Source organism: Struthio camelus, chromosome 1 (assembly GCF_040807025.1).
Source record: "Struthio camelus isolate bStrCam1 chromosome 1, bStrCam1.hap1, whole genome shotgun sequence".
Taxonomy (NCBI): Eukaryota; Metazoa; Chordata; class Aves; order Struthioniformes; family Struthionidae; genus Struthio; species Struthio camelus.
In genome coordinates, this window is record NC_090942.1 from 97985758 (window position 1) to 98004484 (window position 18727).

The 18727-nt window shown below is 39.3% G+C and overlaps 1 long non-coding RNA gene across 1 annotated transcript in view; it reads left to right on the forward strand.

The window, feature by feature from the left end:
• The window catches only part of LOC138069184 (uncharacterized), a 149731-nt gene extending 131642 nt beyond the window's left edge, over positions 1–18089 (forward strand). Inside the window, exon 5 of the long non-coding RNA XR_011144008.1 lies at positions 17760–18089. This is a non-coding gene — a long non-coding RNA (uncharacterized lncRNA). The remainder of the gene's footprint in view (positions 1–17759) is intronic.
• Positions 18090–18727: the final 638 nt, after the last annotated feature.

An 18727-nucleotide genomic window follows, 5' to 3' on the forward strand; every position in this document is an offset into this window, starting at 1 on the left:
GGGGTATTATGACAATTAAAAGTGATAATAACTCTTCAAAGAAAAAAATTAGTTTATAAAAAAGGGGCAAGACAGAAATTATGAGTCACTATAAATGTGTGCTACATTGGTGAGAAGCAACGTTTTTAGCAAGTGTTTTGAAATGTGTAAAGTACTACTAAACAGTACTTTTCTCCCTGTGACTGTCTACAGTTGCCACCACTGGTGTATGGGAGGCAAAAAGAGAGTTTTGTTGGTTTTTGTTTTTTAACCTCTGCTGAGTGGTCTTTATATTCCTGTGACCTTACCTCACCTTAGGACTTGGCCTGATCTCTTCCCATAAAGAACTCCATAGCCAGAAATCTAATCCCCATCATATTCTCCCCAAGCATTGCTCAAAAGCCAAAATATATATTTCTCTTCACAATGTTGTCTCAGTGGAGCACAGCTGCTTCTCTCAGTTGTGGACAGAAAGGTGGTCTGATGCAAACTTCCTCTGTGCATGCATATGTACATCTGTATCTAAAATATTTTTCCAGAGAAATTATCCTGAACATATAAAAATAAAAAGACTATTCTCTCACACAATGGAAAAAAGTCTCAATAATTTGATAATCTGAAGTATTAGTCTGACAGAAGAATCTGTCTTCTCCCCTGAAGTTTGCAAGTTTATGTATATGGAGAGAAGATGTAAAATCAAAGAATAATAGAATAATTTTGGGTTGGAAGGAGGTCGTCCTGTCCAAACCCAACTCAAAGCAGGGCCAATTTTGAAGTCGTTTTAGGTTGCTCATGGCACCATCCAGTCAAGTTTCAAATGTCCTCAGGGATGAAAAATCTGCAACCTCCCTGGGCATGAAGTACGATTTCTTCCCATGCTTCCATATTTTAAATGGGAATCTCCATGGCCGGCTCAGTATTTCTGCAGTGAATCTAGCTGGTCATATCCATGTCTGGAAATAGATGACTCAGCTGCTTAGACAACTAATTTAGATTATACTTTTTCAGAAGGCTTCAGAGCAAGGGAGCATATCAGACATACCAGTGTTTATGAACAGTCACACAGATGTGAAGGCAGTGGGCACAACCTGCAAGCTTAAGTACTACTAGTCAGACTGATTCTAGAAAATACCTTACAAAAAGTCTGCAAAGGTCAGTGGAACTTTTAAAGCTATTTTTTTTAAAATATTCAGGCCGTTTTGGGCTCACTTGCCAGGAATATCGTAGTAAATTAATGTTTTTTGGAAGGAAGAAGTTTTCAAAGAGCAAATTATTCACAGGAAGTGAATTTTGAAGTCGTAGCCAGGACCCCAGTTGTAGGAGTTTTAAGTTTATCGTATGACCGTAATGCTCTGTCCAAACAACTAAAATGTTGTATACTTGCAATAGATGGCGATTCAAACAAACAGCAGACTGAGACTCAGTAATTAATGAATAGATTCAGGAAGATGGCATCCTTTCTGCAAATAACTTACAAGCAGAAAAAGCAGCGCTATTTGCCAGGCTCACTATTTGTACCAGTTTTTCACACACTTCTAGCATGGGTACAGTCTGGGAAACATGTTATTTTAGAGAATTAGGTCCTAGAGTCATCCACATTCTCAACGTTTCTTTCTTAGCCTGTGTTGTTCACACCGCTTTTAAGAGTAATGACTAGGAAAATCTCCACCATATACACAAAATTTGCAATGATCCTGTCCTGAATGGAGGTATTTCCTGTAAGGGTGTGCAGAAAATCAAGTGGGTTTTGCACAGGTGACCAATCCCAAATACAGTGTGTTCCGAACCGTTGTTATTCACTTTCTTGCAACTGATTTATAGGAAAAAAAAGTGCCTTGAAATGACAGCACTTTGAAATCACTAAGGTCAGTCCTTTTAAAATATGCCTCCATCTGTAGAGGCAGCTGCCTTAGAGAATGATGAATGCATTTTACTGATCTTTGAGAGACAAGAGGAAAGTGTAACTAATAGGTTTTTTCCCGTCTCGTTTGAAATGTTCTTTTGCTTGTCTGCATAAATTTTGAGGAGGTGATTTTAAAGTATGGTATAATTTAGAGAAGAGAAAGAAGCATCTGTCCTTCTATGGCATGCCAGAATGCTGCCTGCTCCATTGGACAGTCCTATGAATGGGCATAAAACATTGGATCTTTAACTTATCTGACTTATCAGGAGTAAATATTCTCTTTCTCCTTGGACAAGTGTGTGTGTGTGTGTCTTGTGAAGGCAAAGGAGGAGGAACAGGAGGCAAAATTTTATGTTAGACTGCTTTGAAGTTGGTTGTGCATGGAGATCTTTGAAAATTGCTTGAAGACTGGAAATGTTTAAAATACTGAGCAGAATAAAGACAGAGCCTGATAAAGGCACAGTGACGTAAAGATCTGGACTGTATCATGTAGTGTCACCATCTGGTTGTGCCTATACTTTCTGTCATAACCGAGCTGATAATACATGTACGATTGCTTCACCCAGCACTCAAATGCACCCAAAGATGAGCAGTGCAATATTACACAGAACTTAGGAACTAAAATCGAAGAATAAATTTTAAGCTATAATAACATAGTAGTTATCCACGCTGGCATCTGTCCAGCATGTTAGGGCTATAAAATCCCTAACAGTATGATGTTGGATGTTTTATCTAGCTCATACAGGACTTTGTTATATGCTGTGTGAGCATACAGTATGGTAGAGATTTGGGTTTTATATCTCAGCCATAAGGATGCATGTAAACTTGCAGAAAAGAATGATGTTTGCATAACACCAAAGCCCTGCTGTTCTTTCTTCTTTTACAAACAGACAGATGTACTGACCACAGGAAGAGAAGCAATCAAGCAGAGCATTTTCAGCAAATGTTTTGCCGGGGGGCTCTGCGCATTACAGTTCCACTGGTGTTTTGGTAATCCCAATCCGTACCATGTCCTACTTCATAATTCAAAATTAGACGCAGGTTGGGGGCAAGAGGAGAGATCAGCAGAAGAAGAAAAGTATACTGGGAGAAAAGTATACTGGTGCTGAACATTTTACTCTGACTGCTCCCTTAATAAGGACCTCATAATTAGTAAATGTTTCATGACCAGCTTCTCTAGGCATTCGCATTTGTTATCAGGTAAAATTCCCCACAGTAACCTTAGCTCTGCCCATGTTACTTCTGGCATCTCCCTTGCTTTAGAGATAGCAGTGCTGTGACCAGTCTGGGATATACCTATTCTCAGTGAGTTATATATGTACTTTCTGGCGTGCTGGCTAGTCAAATTATAACTTGAGTTGTAGGTTCTCTCAGGCTCACTCTTCTACCCAGCAAGCAGTCTGACATCAGTTGTAGGAACTTCATTATCTACTTCTCTTTTAAATTTGGTTGAAATCAATCACAAAATGCAGCAAGTGATTAAGCTGGGCAGACAGACTCGTAGACAGCACCATTTTACAAGTCTCATTTCCTTAGGAAACTGCCTGCCCCCCCCCCCCCCCCAAAAAAAAAAAATCAAAATTTTTCAGTTTCTGGGCCTGCTAGAAGAAAATTGAATTAAGTTCCAAATGTGTTCAGCCACAGGCATGACTTGGCTTCAGCGAATGTAGAAAAAGTCGTCTTATTCACAATGATTTGGAAAGTTATAATGCTGACCCACTAAGTGTGCATTCACACAATCATAACTCTCTTTTAATTTCAAATTTTCCTGCCTATTAAATTAGAGCACTACAAAGGGAGTGGTGGCTCAAGAAAGTGACAGCCAGGAAATTAATAATATTAGAGAAGTGGAAACCCTATGGGTTTTTGTTTTTTTTTCCTGAAATGGTGGGGCTTGTGCAGGTGAAGTGAATTCATTCTTACTGAAAAGATTACCCTTCCTGTTCAGGAAACATTTAATGTGAGGCAAGATAGTTCAGGCAGGAAGAAGTTTGAAGCTTGTTCATAGAGGTAAGTTTTACAGACAGTGAGAATGATATTCTAGACTGGAGAAATCAGGGTCCTCCCAGACCCCGAGTTTTGATGCCTGTGGGCAGAATTGCTGAGGTTGCAGTTTGTTGGAAGCTTCATGAAGCTTCCACTTTTTCCCTGGCCGAAAAGTTTGAGCAGATTCAGAAAGGCATTGTGTCTCCAAAACTGAAGATCTTTTCGTTGTTGTGAAGTTCACATATGACTTATTTTAAATCCTACTGCTACATCCTGTAAAACAAGTAGTAGGACTGCTGTTATTTCTTTATTGGCTTGTAAAACTTTATTACCTCTCCCAAATCTGCAAGACCACTGTTTACTAGGCTGCTAGTTACTATTTCCCAAATGACACCAGACACTAGACACCTATAAGGACAATTTAGCTTAGGAACCAATATTTGTTTTGATTCAATTGAAAGTTTTGATTTGATAGATTGATTTGATTTGATTTGATTTGATTTGGTTAGGTGGCAAAGAGGATGTTAGCATCAAAATCACAGTAATTTAAGTGCATGTGAAGAAGCCAGCGGCATCTGTTAGAGCACCACCTGCTATTCATTCGTGCTGCTGTCATTTGGTCGTATTACCCACTGACTATGTGCTGGAGGTAGCCAGCTGCACTAAAACAATTTGTACGTTTCCAGTGAGAAAATAATTATGAAGTTGGTTACCCGAGGGCTGCTCAGGTCATTTCTGATTGTTTGGAGATGTAAATGTAGTGCAAGAGTCAGCCTAACATGAGCACAGGGTTACCTAGTGATTACTAAGGAATTTGATGGGTGACAGATGCAGGCCAGCTGATTTCCCATACCTTCCTTAGGTTTCACTAACGAAGTGCAAGTTTTCAGAGTACTAAAGTAGCCATATGTGGTTAGTGCTAGGTTCACCAATGCCAATACACTGCTGGAAAACAGAAGCAGAACATTCACTCTCTGAGGAGGTAAGACACAACTGTTGTTCCCTTCCAGAAGGGGTAGTGAATGAACAGTGGGCAGTGCTGGCTGCAGGGGGATGTATAAACTGGACAGCTTCATACAGACTATAGGTTGATTCTGAAAATGGCATTGCTTTTAATGCCCAATATGATCCAAAGCAGGTATAGTTTAAACTACTGAGTGTATTTATTTGGTGGGGCAAAGGGAATTACTACTCCTAGTGTCAGGAGGTCAACTTTCCAATGGCAGTAGTTTTGGATATACCAATCTGTTCACTATTCTCTGTGCCATCTAAACTTTCTCCAGTTTCTTTTAAGGTGCTGCTGTCAACTCTTTGAAAATAGTCTTTGCTGCAGTCTGTCCCAAAAGTAGAATATGTGGTGACCATTAGAGCAGCAGAGAGATGGGAAAAGTGCAGGTTCTTTTGTGAGACCTTTTTGGCTCTTCTGAGCTAAATTTGGTTCACTTTGATTATGTTTTGACCTCTTCAACATCTTGCTTTTGGGGCTATCTATGCATATATCTGAGCTGTTGCTGATGCTGAAGACTCTCAAGCTGTCATGGTGAAAACTGAATTACTAATTCAGCAGGGATGTCAGGTTTTAAAGAGCTACCTTATTTTTCAGTAGCCAACACTTTTCCTAGCTGCAACTGCTCATCTCCTGGATGTGATGTACAGAGGCAGCAAACATGCTAATAAAATGAATGGTTCCATTCTTTTCAGTGTGGAGAGAAATGATGTATGGACTTACTAAACTCTTACATCTCACAGTCTTTTTTATAATGTGATTCTAGTTAAAATGTCATGAAAGCTCTACTCACGAAGAATAGTAACTTTTATTCCTTTTAATGTCTTTCTTCCTATAATGCTTCAGAGACTAATAAACTAGACGTAATGATCAACCAGAACTGAAATGCAGCCCATTTTGAGGTGAGACACAGTAGCTATAAAATGGCAAACAGAAACACTTCAAAATGGGTTGGGAGAGGACAGAAGGAATAATAGCAAGTGTAAGTGAAAATTCAGGGGCAATGTAAGAGTACAAAATTGGATGTGGGTCACTACACACCATAGCTAAGGCTCATACTAACAACAAGAATTATCAGGTTGCTGAACAATCTTTGATCCTACCTTCATCTTATCGGTAAAGCATATGTAGTGTGCAATAAAAGGATGAAAACAACCGAAATGTTTGACCAAAATGTGGAACACTAGGATTTTCTTTTGCATTGCACCTGTAATTAGGAAATTATTTTTGCCCGTAAAAGATGTTTTGTGCAGAATAAATACCCAGGTAACCGGAAAAAGAAATGGACATGGAGAAGGTCTATCAAGCTCACACCAAGGAACACTTTGAGTAGGTCAGCACTGCTATTCCCAGTTATGTCTGGCCTACAGAAAGAGGGATGTGAAACTCGCTTCATGCCAGTGGGACACACAGCTGTTTGTGAGATGATTTTATCCAGTTCTTAAAGCAGCAACAACTACGTGTTTTGGGCACATCCAAGCAAATGGGAAGCATGGATGAAACTTGGCATATCTTATTAGAGAATTAAGTTCTATTTCTAGTGTTCCCGAAAGTGCTTTGGACGACATCTCAACTGACACCATTATACACTCCTCAGCTCCTCAGGAGGTGAGGAAACGTTCCACAAAAGTAGCAATAGTGAAACTCATAGAGATGTAAATACCAGTATGCTCATGTGTTTCCTCCAGAAGGAAGCATGACTAACATCAGGGTCCATTAAGCTGTTTGACCCCATTGATTTTGAGATCTAAAGGCCACCTGCTGAACCAAAGCAACAGTTTCTGCTGCTGTTTGATACTTTTCAGAAGTCCCTCATCCAGCTGCCAACTGAGGTTCCCGTTACTTAGCTAGAGAGTGCAGAGGAGCAAACCTATCAGGTACTATGAGTGCTTTTAATTTTTTAAATTACAGGTGTCTGTTTACTTAGTGTGAAAGAGTAGCAATCCCTGAGAAAGACCAAATCAAAACAAAAATTATGCTACTTGGAAATATCTTAAACAGGATTTGATCTGAAATAGCTATGAAAATGGTATTTTTAAAAAATATTTATTTTAAAGTTAGGCGTCACTATGTCACCTAGTAAAGCTAAAAAACAGCACCCACAGATTTCTGTAATAAATGACAGAGATCTTCCTTTCAAGCCATCTTGCTGTAAGAAAAACTTCCAGCCAGAAAAGACAGGAAATACTTGACCAAAAAGATGTATCTTGTACTGAAGGCTGGCAGCCTCCTTCCGAGTGGAATCAATTCTACTGCCCAAAACTTTCAGCTACTCAAGAGTGAAAATCAGCTGGCTTATTCTGTAGCATGAAATTCAGATGGATACCTCACCTGTTGAAATGATTTTGCAGTCATCCAGCTAAAATGTGGCATAATCTAGCCCTTTGACACGTATTAGACCTTTCTGATAGTTGTGATGACCTCCAAAACCAGTTATCTCTAACTGAAATGTTTAGCAGATGCATTTCACAGAAAAAGCATGTTGCTCAGCAGTACAGTCTGTGTATTAGGTGTGATGGGAAATACGTCGTACTGGTGTCCAGCTAGCACAAAGGCAAACTTCATTCTCCCTTTGCTGCGCTGACATTCTTCAGCTTCTTTTCCACATTTTTTTCTGTTTGTTCAGACAATCTGAATCTTGAAATGATGGAAGGATGCCTGCAGCCTCCTAGGTAAACTGGTGCTGTTGGCAGTTCAGCCAAACACTTTTGCTATAGCTTAAGACTCTACCAGCAATCCAAAGAACTCAAACTTCCGTAGACTACAGCCCAAGCAGACAGTGTGTAAATGTTTAGTCTGAGGTATTTTATTATCTTGTTTCTCTTTTATTTGACAACCAACATTTAACCTGTCCTTCTAGATTTTTTTTTTTCATGCAAGTGTTTGAAAAATAGAGTGAGGTCAATTTACTGAGCCTGTCCTCCCAGTATTGGTGAAAGCATGAAAATTCTCTGGTTAAGGAGGGTGGGAAATTATTGCTCTGGACTCTGCTTCTGTGAAATCCATGGTTTATGTAAGGAAAAGTCCCTCAGGCAAAACATTTTCAGGAAGAAGTGCTGTGCTGATCAATAGTACCAACAAACTACTAAATAATTTTTTTCTAGTCCAGTGGTTCCTTATTTGCAGGCCTCATGAAGCTCTGGCTTTTAGCTTTTCGATTTGAACTTTCAAAATTATCTGAATGTATATGTCAACAAGAGCAGAAAAAAGGAAAGGTGGAGACTCCTCCTTTAGTGGATTGCCATAGTATAGGTGCCAGTGGAAAGAAAGGACCTTCAGCAGCATAGGTTGCTCTAATACTTCCCAAGTCATTTATTCAGTAGTGACTTTGGGACTAGAAACCCCAGTTTGAATCACTTATAGTCTTTCTCCTGCTCTTCATTCACCCAACTTCACTTTGCTGTGAGGGAAGATTTGTAAATGCTTTACTAGTATTGGCTTTTAAGTCTATCTTTAACAAATTGGACAGAACTGCAACAATGAAGTACAGACAATGAGGTCTGAAAACCAGTGTGGAAAATATTTTATAACTTCATCCAAGGTGGATGACTTCTATCCACCAAACTCCCCTACAATTGGAGAACAGACAGCTTTTTACTTAATACTCTTAGTAAAGTAAATAGTCACTAAGTAAAAATTAATTAAGAATTTTTACTTTCATGTTTTCAAAGATGACAGTTTTACCTAGACACTCTATACCTTTGACACTCTAAACACTGTCTGTCTTATCACTGTGCAGAGCTGTCCCCCTTAACTTAGCAGAAACACTTAGCTTTGTGAAACTGGGACGTTTTTCAGATAAGGTAGGGGAATTCACAGGCAAAGTCCTGCTCTGTTGGGTTGAAGGAGAAGGCTCTTCAGCTCTGTTGCCATGTCACATGATGCAGGAGCATGAGGCACACTTCTGAAGTGGATGCTAAAGCTGTTTTGGTTGCCCATTTAGCAAATCCATGCTTCTAAGATCAACTATCAAGATGGGTAACACTATATTGGTGTATTTATTTAAGTATTGATCCCAAAGTCTATTAAAATCAATGGGTTCAGGTCCTCCACATAGTCTTCAAGAGGAAAAGAAAGTCTTGGGAAAAAATCTGAAATTAGTTAAAATTAGAAAAATCAATGTGAAAAGATTCTCAAATTTACCTGGGCAAATATTGCAAAACTTTTTTTTTGACTTGTCATTGAAGTTTTTAATTAAATGCTTAATTCAAAAACAATTGAGATATTTCTCTGCCTTGTTCTATACAGCACATGGACAAAATATCCTATAAAGCAAGACCTTTTTGGTCCTTCCTCTTTAATCATATAGAAGTTCTGAAAATTGATTTTATTTTTCCTTTTAATTGTAACTGCTTTCTGTATGATCTAAGAGTTAGGATATATAGCTATGCATCTGGAAACTTTTTTCTTCTTATCTCCAACATCTTAGTAGAAATGATACTAACAGGCGACTAACCAAGGAAATTGTGATGCTTGGACTGTGTCTTTGAAAAGGATGTTTTGAGTGATGCATGGTTATAATTTTCCAGATTGCATTCAGATGTCAGAACTGGCAGTTGTCTCCCCAAACAGCAGGTGTTCAAGCTGACGGACAAGATGGTAATAATAACCAACAGAAAGTTACATGAGGAATTCTATATAGCATTGTATTTATGTTTGACTACATGCAGAGTCATCAGACAGTGAAAGATTTATTTAACCCACAGACTGATAGTAATAGAGACTGAATTCAGTCACTTAATGCACCTATTTTAGTTCTTTTTCTGAATCTTGGGAAAGTCAGTACAGAGATTCATATGAACACTCCTTTTTTCCTTATTAGAATGACAAAGACTTTTCCAGCATGATCTCTCTGTATACCTATCCCATGGCGAGCACCTCTGTAAGGATCCCTGAGACAATTATTTGTCTTTGTCTCTGCGACTGTCTCGTTATAAACTAAAATGAAGAAATAGATAGCAATAATATGTTATCTGTGTCCCTGGAAAGGCTTGAGGCATAGTCACAGGTACTGGAGGGAAATTTACACTTTAATGTATTTTTAACTGGAGTAAGGCTACATCAAGGCTTTCAACACCTGTTGTGAATGTGACAGCTCACATAGAAATGTGATGGGACATTTTAGAAAGAATCAACACAATGTTTCAGTACAAACTTGGCAGAACAACCGCAGAAGCAGCATGGAAAAAAATGAAGAGTCTGTTTTTAGGACATGTATGTATTTTCAGAATGTAGAAAAGATTCGGCACTTGTTCTAAACTCCTGGATGATCCTTCTGACAGACCTGCGCTCCTATCCTAACACGTACACGTTCACTTAAAATGTATGTTGTTGAAATTTCTTCCAAGACAATACTAACCTAAAAGGTGTTTGATCCAAAGAAAATGAGCTTGCTGTCCAAAATGCCTGTTGTTCCCACACTTTAAATATTGACATTTGTCTGGGTGCTTCTCAATGTTTAAGTTGTCCACAGACCAATATAACTGAGGCTAGGTTGCCAAGAAGTAGGACTTTTCTCAGTTGGAAATTTCATAATCATTACCACTCTTAATGTACACCTTCTGTCTCATTTATTTTTTTTTTTTTTTGTGCCATCAGCCAGTGTAACTGAAAAACTGACATACCTTGTTACCTGAATATTACACTAAGTACACCATTTTTTCAGTATTTGGTTCACTTAGTATTTGTATATGCTTTACCAGATGAATAATGTTCAAAGGTCTGTTCAGCGACCTTTTACTTTGGGTTTTTAATTCACCCATATATGCTTGATTTCAGAGAAATCTATTAGAAGTATCACATACACTTACAGATCTATAGTCAGACAGACCGTTGATGGTCTCATTCATAGAAGGCTAAAAGACCTTGGAAGAAGGCAAATTCCCTTATAGACTTGCTAATTTTTAAAGTGTGCCTTCTTAATCTGTCATTATTGTGTTGTAATGTTTACTTTGTAATTACTGTAGTTTTGTTGTTATCTCAAGGGGCATCTTCATGGCACGGGAGAATAGAGATGGCAAGAGAAGGTCTGATAAGATGCCGGAAAAAGAAATTCACAATGAAGGAGATAAACACTGGAGTAACATGCCCAGAAAGTTAGCAAAATCTCCATCCCTGGAGTTAGTCTACATTTGGCTGGATATGATCCTGAGCAACCTGCTCTAACTTCAAAGATAGATCTGATTTGACCATGCACTAGATGACCTCTAGAGATCCCTTACAACCTAAATTACTCTCAGAATCTGAGAATATGCTGCTCTTTTGTCAATAGATTATGAAGTATCATCATATGAAGGCTTATAAAACCTGAAATCTTTAAGAACAGATAGCAATAAAATTATAATAGTAAAATTTATCCTCAGAAATGTCCTTTACAGTGACACAGAATATTTTGCCATGTTACCATAGACTGAATTCACTCTCATTTATACCACAAAGATGGCTACTGTCTCTTGTTGGCTAATGTTGTGCCTAACCTTTTTTCTTTTTCATGAAAATAAAGCATCAGCCTCTGCCTTCCACTGTAACTTTGCCAGCACTTTGCCAATAAAAATAACATAGATGGAAATCCTAATGGATGACTCATTGCACCTCCCAGCAGTGGAAGAACATTCCCTACTGCATACTGCTAGTGCTTTTCCTTGTCTCATATCAAATGTTCCAAATGACAAGGTTTCTACCACTACATTTGTCAAGCTAATTATTAAACAGCAGAGAGAGCTCAACCTTATGAAGGTTTCCGTAATGCCAGCCTGAATTTTCTCCTCTTATCTTTTTTCCTGTTATTCTTAATTCCATCTCACATACTATATTAAAATACCTCTCCTCTCTCCTTAATGTTTAAATATTTCTGCCCTATGCAATTTATGTGATAAACTCTGGTTTATCTCAGTCATTCAACAGCTTAGATGCAATCACCTTCATTTACCTCTGGGTATTGCTCTTCCCAGTCATTTTTTGCCTCTCTAAAGTGCTTTTGATCATTGGGCATGTGGAACTGAGCACAGCCTTCAAAGCCATATGCATCAGAGCCAAGAACTTAGACTGTTTCCTTGCTCTGTGATGAGGTAGCTCTGCAAAAACAGGACAAAGCTACATTTAACTTTCCTGAATTTATATTGTTATTCAGCTATAGAACTTTACCATCCACTGTCACCATCAGGGCTCCTTCAGTATTACTGCTTCTCCATAGAAGAGTCCCACTCTGTAAGTATGTTATGGGCTGTCAGAGATGATCCTTTAAGACAGGTTGTTAAAGTTACTGAGTTTATATTTCATGTTGGAGAAACAGCAGTAGAAGATAAATGGAGTGAAATGTTCTATATGCACCAGCCAAGACATGGGAGCTGGTTCCAGCATAGCCTTCCTTTCAACATGTTTAGAATATTAGTAGATGCTACCTATGTGCAATGCAGCCATATGAAAGCAAGGACTACGTAGAGATTTACATGCAGTTCTTAACACTTACCATGTTGTTATAAAGAGGTCATCAGATGAACTTGGGACCAAATAAGAAGCAAATAAGCAGAGAAGGGAAGAGAAGAGCCAAATTCAATGTGGGAATGGGGAGGAGAGAGCAGGTTAAGGAAACTGAAATCCCCCAATATAAATACCCTATATAGCCTTCCTACTTAAATTTCACATGATAAGCTAGCAGCTATCCAAATTTTCATTCCTTTTCCTCCTGCCAATCTCCGCTCTGTCTATGTTCAACCTGGAGGAGCCTAGAGAGTCTTTGTGTGTGTGCAGAGACTGTGCATGTGCAGAAGGACCACTTGTACCTGCCTGTCTTTTGGGCATGTTCTTCATTCAGCATTACCAGGAATATGTTTCTGCTTAGTTAGAAAAAGAACATGTTCCAGTTCACATTGAACCTCTCTTGGGGGAAAGGCAAAGAAATGTGTTTAAATTGCAGGAAGAAAAAATTCACCAAAATAGTCTAACAGGTTTCTAAACTCAAAACAGAAGCATGGGAGGTTTGCCCAATGCTATGAAGACATGAATCTGAATCATCGGGGGAGTGGGGGGGGGCACCAAGTTGCTAGCAAAGCTCTCTCTTTATTACATCAGGCAAAGTCAGGGGCCCTATTTGTTAACTAACAGTAATCTGCGCACAGATGAAAGAGCTGTACATCTACATTTCCACATCAGCTGGAGTGAGACACGCAGGCCGTCTCTTACAGACAGATAAATATTCAGCTGCTCCCTGGGAGATGTTACCAAACAACAGCTGACGTGAGATACGCTGAACCCAGTGTCCATTATTTAGAAGATTCATCTACATCTTTTGTTATTTGCTGTGAAACTTGGCTGTAGAATGTGTTAAATGAAGCAGCCTTTATGAAGCCTTTAAATTATAGCTATGCTGCAGTAATAAGCCTCTCACATCTGTCAAAAGCTTGGGAAAAGCAGTACTCGGTTCAAAACAGCACTTTTATTTCCAAGTTGTTAATGCAGACCAGCTTCTAACTGTTATATGCTTTGGTAGTGTTTCTGGAAGTCAACCTTTCTGACTGTTTTTCTTTGGCCTCTACTATTCCAGCAAAGAATGATCTTAATAATTTAATAAAGAGTTGGTTGTTTTTTTTTTTTTGTCTCACGGCTGTTAATAGAGCAGCGCTTCAGAGTTGGTCGGAATTTCCAATATGTTCCAGTCTGCATATCCAAAGTTAAAGGAATAATGAATATTTGTGTTTGGGGATATCTTAGGAATAACACAAACTTTCACCTTAGCCTCTTTGTGGGCTCTCTCCTGCCATGTGTTTTCCAGCAGCATTTACACTGTTTTCTCTGCTAGTCCTGTGTGCTGAGTGATAACAAAATGGCTTCTTCTCAAAGGGCAAAAGGGTTACGTCCTTCTTGTTCTAGTCCGACATCTGCAGAGAAATTAAAAGCCCACTAAATTGAGGAATGGATTCCTTAGAGATATCACGGAGCTGTAAACCAGACTACTGGACTCTGCGATAGAAAACACACCAGCCAAGCTTTTCAGAAAAATTTCTGCTGCTGTTGAATCGCTCAGTCTGGCAGGAAGGGAGAGCACTCAAAATGAACCTGATTTTCAGAAGATATGGAGCTCTGCAGGTTCTGAAGACTGTCCCCTTTAGAAGTGTATCATGTTAGGAGATCAGTCGTTTTTCTAAACAACCATTATCTGTCCCTCTCTCTTTTATCTCTACCTGTTGAACATTTATCTCATGTTCTGACATGCCTTTTCTTTATCTAGCTATGTAATTTCAATGCATCCTATCTAAATATTAAGTGAAAAGAAACTGATGTCTTACCAGGTTTTTAAAAAGAAGCTTCCCTCTCTGCATGTTAGTAACTCTGTGATGCTAAAGTAGGCATCCTAGTTATGAAACAGATATAAATAGAAGTGCCTGTATTTTGTGTAAGTTATAAACTGAAAATACTCATTAGATTTTATTAAGGATTTATTTTTCTTCCTTGTGAAAATTTTTGAAAATTTTTGAAAAAAAGAAAATTACCTGGAGATAGAAATGTTATTACAGCAGATTTTCCCTAACTTTTTTTATATTTTGTTTTGTTTTGTTTTTTAATAATCTTTGTCCTCTTAGTGAAGGAAGGTGCAATACCTGCAGCCCATTGGGGAGCAGAGTGGGGAGCCTGGGGGATAGCACAGCCGGCAGCTCAGGGGCCTCTCCAGCCAGGGCCTGTCCCACACTATCCAAGCAAGAAGAGCAGGGCTGGACCAGAGGTGGCAACCAGGGTCGGCCCAGAGTCCCAATGGCCACGCACAGCCGTGGTGATGCGGCAAGTCTGAGGCCCAGCCGGGAACACGACTCAGGGTCAGGGTCCAGATCTGGGTCGGGCCCGTTGAGGGTAACCAGGGTTAGACACAGCCCGGTGATGGCTGGACAGGTCCATAGCACTGTGCAGCTCCTAGGTCAAGCCAGAAAGTCAGCCCATGGGTCAGGGTCTGGGGCCAGGCCAACAGGGTCCACGGCCAGGCACAGGCATGATTGTGAGGTGGCTGGGGCTGTAACTCAGGCAAGGGCCAAGCAGCAGAGCCTCAGCTTAAAGCAGCTCCCACAGGCAGGAGGTCTGCCCTGGCTGAGGCCTCCCTATGGATTGCATAGGAGCATTCTCCACATGGTCGCTAAAGGAAAGGTGATAGGCCTTCCCTGCAGCCCAGCAGCCAAATCTATGGGATGAGGGATGCTTCATGGTCCTTTTAAAGAAAAGTTAGCTGAAGGGTGGGAGGGAAAGGACGAAGGGGGCAGCGTGAGTTGGTCGAGCTAAAAGTGTAGAGCTCTGTTTGATATTGACTAGAAGGAAAATATTAAGATTCTGCTTTACCAGACTCTAAGAATCTCAGCACTGCTCTTTGGATAGAGAAAGCCATGTTCTCCTCTCAAATCTCTGCACTGAATTCCCAGTTAGAGCTTTTCTTCCATAAGAGCAGTAAGATCACTAGGATCTCCAGTTTCCTACCACCTTTTGTAAGAAGCATAAACTGACATTGAACTTGAGTCTCTGGAGCTGAGAAGTCCCACCTAGTTCATAGTAATTCCTTTAGTACGACGGAAGGGATGGCTGTCCAACTGTGTAATCATGAATGGGAGATTTCACACAGATGACAGAATGTGAAAGAATAAGGAGCATCTGTGACTTCAGCAGTTTACCACTTGTTACAGCATCTGGCTCTGTGCTGTGTTAATCATCTACTTTTATAAGTACCTCAAATACTTAAACAGAGATCAGGCCCTAAAATAAGACAGAAACCCAGCTGCACTGTCCCAGTCGGTCTCTGTTCCATCCTTAGAAATGAGCTGGCTAGCTCATTCTTAAATGATGTTTTCTCACTTCTCCCTGTTGAAAACTTTTCCATTGTGAACTCAGACAATTAGCTTAAAACTGTCTCTTTTGCCCAGCAATGACCTCTTGTGCAAAGTCTGGATGTAGCGCAGGGAGAAAAATAGCTCTTTCTGGAACAGCAAATGTAACTGACCTCTTCCTTTCTTACTCAATCCTGTACATGTTTTAGCAAATTAGTATGGAGGAATAGAAATAAAACTATTTATTCAGGCTTTTTTATCCTGTTATCAGTATAGCAGGGACTCTGGAAAGCTTAAATCTTGAGAAGTTTGGCAAAAGTATCTTAAAGAAAACAATGAAAGAACTAGTTACGTTTTATCATTTTGGATATAAAGAAGTCGTATGTTACAGTAATATGGCATTGCTATAGACTTGCAGATAGTATTATTTATAGTAATAATATCTAGTTCTTATTTGACACTTCCTATGAATTGGTCTCTTAAATGTTTCACAAGCTGTCTCTCTCATCTTATCTCCATTTTACAGATGAAATAATTGAGATACTGACTGTAAAAGGGTTATCCCAAATAGTAGGAGGAGTGCTACTCCCATTGCACAGAGCAGGAAGCCACTCTGCCCCTGCAAGGGCACCAGCATCACCATATGAGGGGAGCTGTCAGGGAGGAGGATCAAATCACAGTGCTTTCTTTGGGGAGGGATTGGGGGAAGCACTCTGCTCTCCTTCCCATCTGCCGGAGTTCTAATACTGGTGTCAGTGGGAGCTGAGTTTTAAACCATGAAGCTTTTTAAGAACCCCCTTGTCCTTAGTACTGCGCATGTGTAACAGCATCTATTATCATGATACCTGTTTGTCTTATACACTGAGAGTCCCACACCATTAAATCTTGTCAGCTGAAAGTCTGAATTTCACTTTGGGATGAAATAGCTGCCTTGCATGCTGCCACAGTCTCCACTCTATAAGGTAGTGCACCATACGTATTATACAGGTGGTTTAAGGCCTGCCTATGGAGCCAAAATTTTCCTATGTAAACAGGCCGCCAAGATTTAGCCTTCAGGGTTGTTGTCCTGCCTCCAAAAAGGCGGATGGTTGCTTTCAGAATGCATTGGGTTTTTCTTCTGGCTGCAAAGTAGCCTGAACCTTCCCTAACACAAGGAAGCCCAGAGTCCCCATGGAGTTCCAAAACACAAGAGATGGGAAGACCTTTCAAGCACTCAAACATCTGACATACTAATGAAAAAGCCCACCACAACCCTGTCTCTCAATGCAAAAAAACCAGAGGTCCGCACTGCATCCTTTAATAGCAAGGATGACAGAAGTATCCCAGGCAAAGTAATTGTTACCAGTAAGAAACCCTTTTATTCACTGCCTTTTGAACAGTTGCAGACATCTTCTTAGTCTTGAAGGAGGTAATTTTTTAATTACCTATATACTGATAAACTGCATTTTGGAACTAATTACAGGTGGAAAGAAGAATGGCTGTACCTGATTGGATGCAGTCATACTCTAGTTAGCCCAGGATCCTGCAACCAAAATGTGACTAAAACAAGACATCTGGAGAAGAGCGTGGGGATGGGAAAAGATCATACTAACTTTTTGCCAGCATACCCATACTCTCCGGCAATCTGCAATTCAGAGACTATCTGAAGCAGAGATGATACTGTGTTTAAGCGCATTCAGAAAAAAGGGAGCATCAGTTTAGGAGGCACCATGTCTAGGTCCAGTGCGTTCCAGTGCATGAATAGTACATTTGTTTGATACTGTTTTGCTTCCTGTTTATTTGACTTTTTATCTGCAGTTCACATATATTTGAGAATTATTTTTCAAAAAGATACTTGGGCACAGGAAAGAATTTCATTACAGCATGAAGAATTTTTCTGATCTATGTCACCCAACTCAAAATTATTTTCCTTTTCCCCACATGCCTGCCTGTAAAGGGCTGTTTCCAAAGGATGTCAAAATCAAAGTCTGTATGTTTCATGTTTAAATCATTTTCAAACATCTTTTGAAAAGGACAGTTCTTAATGGGAAATGAACAGCTTCCTTTTATTGTAATTTCTTATCCATTTATGTTCATTTTTTTTCAGAAGGACACTGGGATGTTCTGGCACTTTTGTACTAGAATCTGGAATACTACATGGGCACTTCCTTTTTTCCTTGCTAACAAGACCTGCAGCTGCTTCACCAAGTTGTGGCACAACTAATCCGCTAAAATTGGGACAGTATGTGAAAGTTAATGATGGTCAAATTAGTCAGGAAGATAATTATATGGCACAAAACCAGACTCTGCTTGTCATAGAAAAAAACGTGTCTCCTATCTAAACAGTTTGATTAGACAAATGGCATTCCTTAATGGAAAATCTCCATTCAGCTTAAATCCATAGGGTTGATATGTATTACAATCTTAACATTAAGAGAGAAATGGAAATACATTTACATATAGAGAAGTTATAATTTTCATTCTCAGTAAGTTAATTTATTGTGACTTTGGATAGTAAATTGTACTTATACACCATTATGGTTAAGTTTTCTCTAACATGCTCACAAATACCAGTATGTATCATTATTTATATAGTACGAGCAATTAACATCGTACTTGACTTCTTTCAAGAGCTCACAGAGCAAGGACCAATCCTGCAAAAACATTCTATTAATTTAATTTGATCCGGTAGACTCTCATGGAAGCACTCTTATGTGTAAGCTGAAACACATCTGTAAGTCCTGAAGAATTGAAGACTAAAGCAGACCAACGTATGACAAGGCACTAGACCAAAGAATGAGTGTCAGGAATATGTGGAGAGTTACTCCAGAACATGAATGAAGAAAGAATACCTTTGATGAAGTAGATTTTCAAGGTCATGAAAGTGTATACTTCATAGAGCACAGGAAAGAAAGTAATACTGAGAATTATACAAGAAGTCTGACTCACTGTAAGAGAGCTTGTATTTCAGCATACCTAAACCAGAAATGTTGTTTTCATTAAAGAACACTGTCTGTTTTAATGTATATACAGATAGACTATATCCCTCTTGTGCTGTCAAAGTCCTAAACTGGT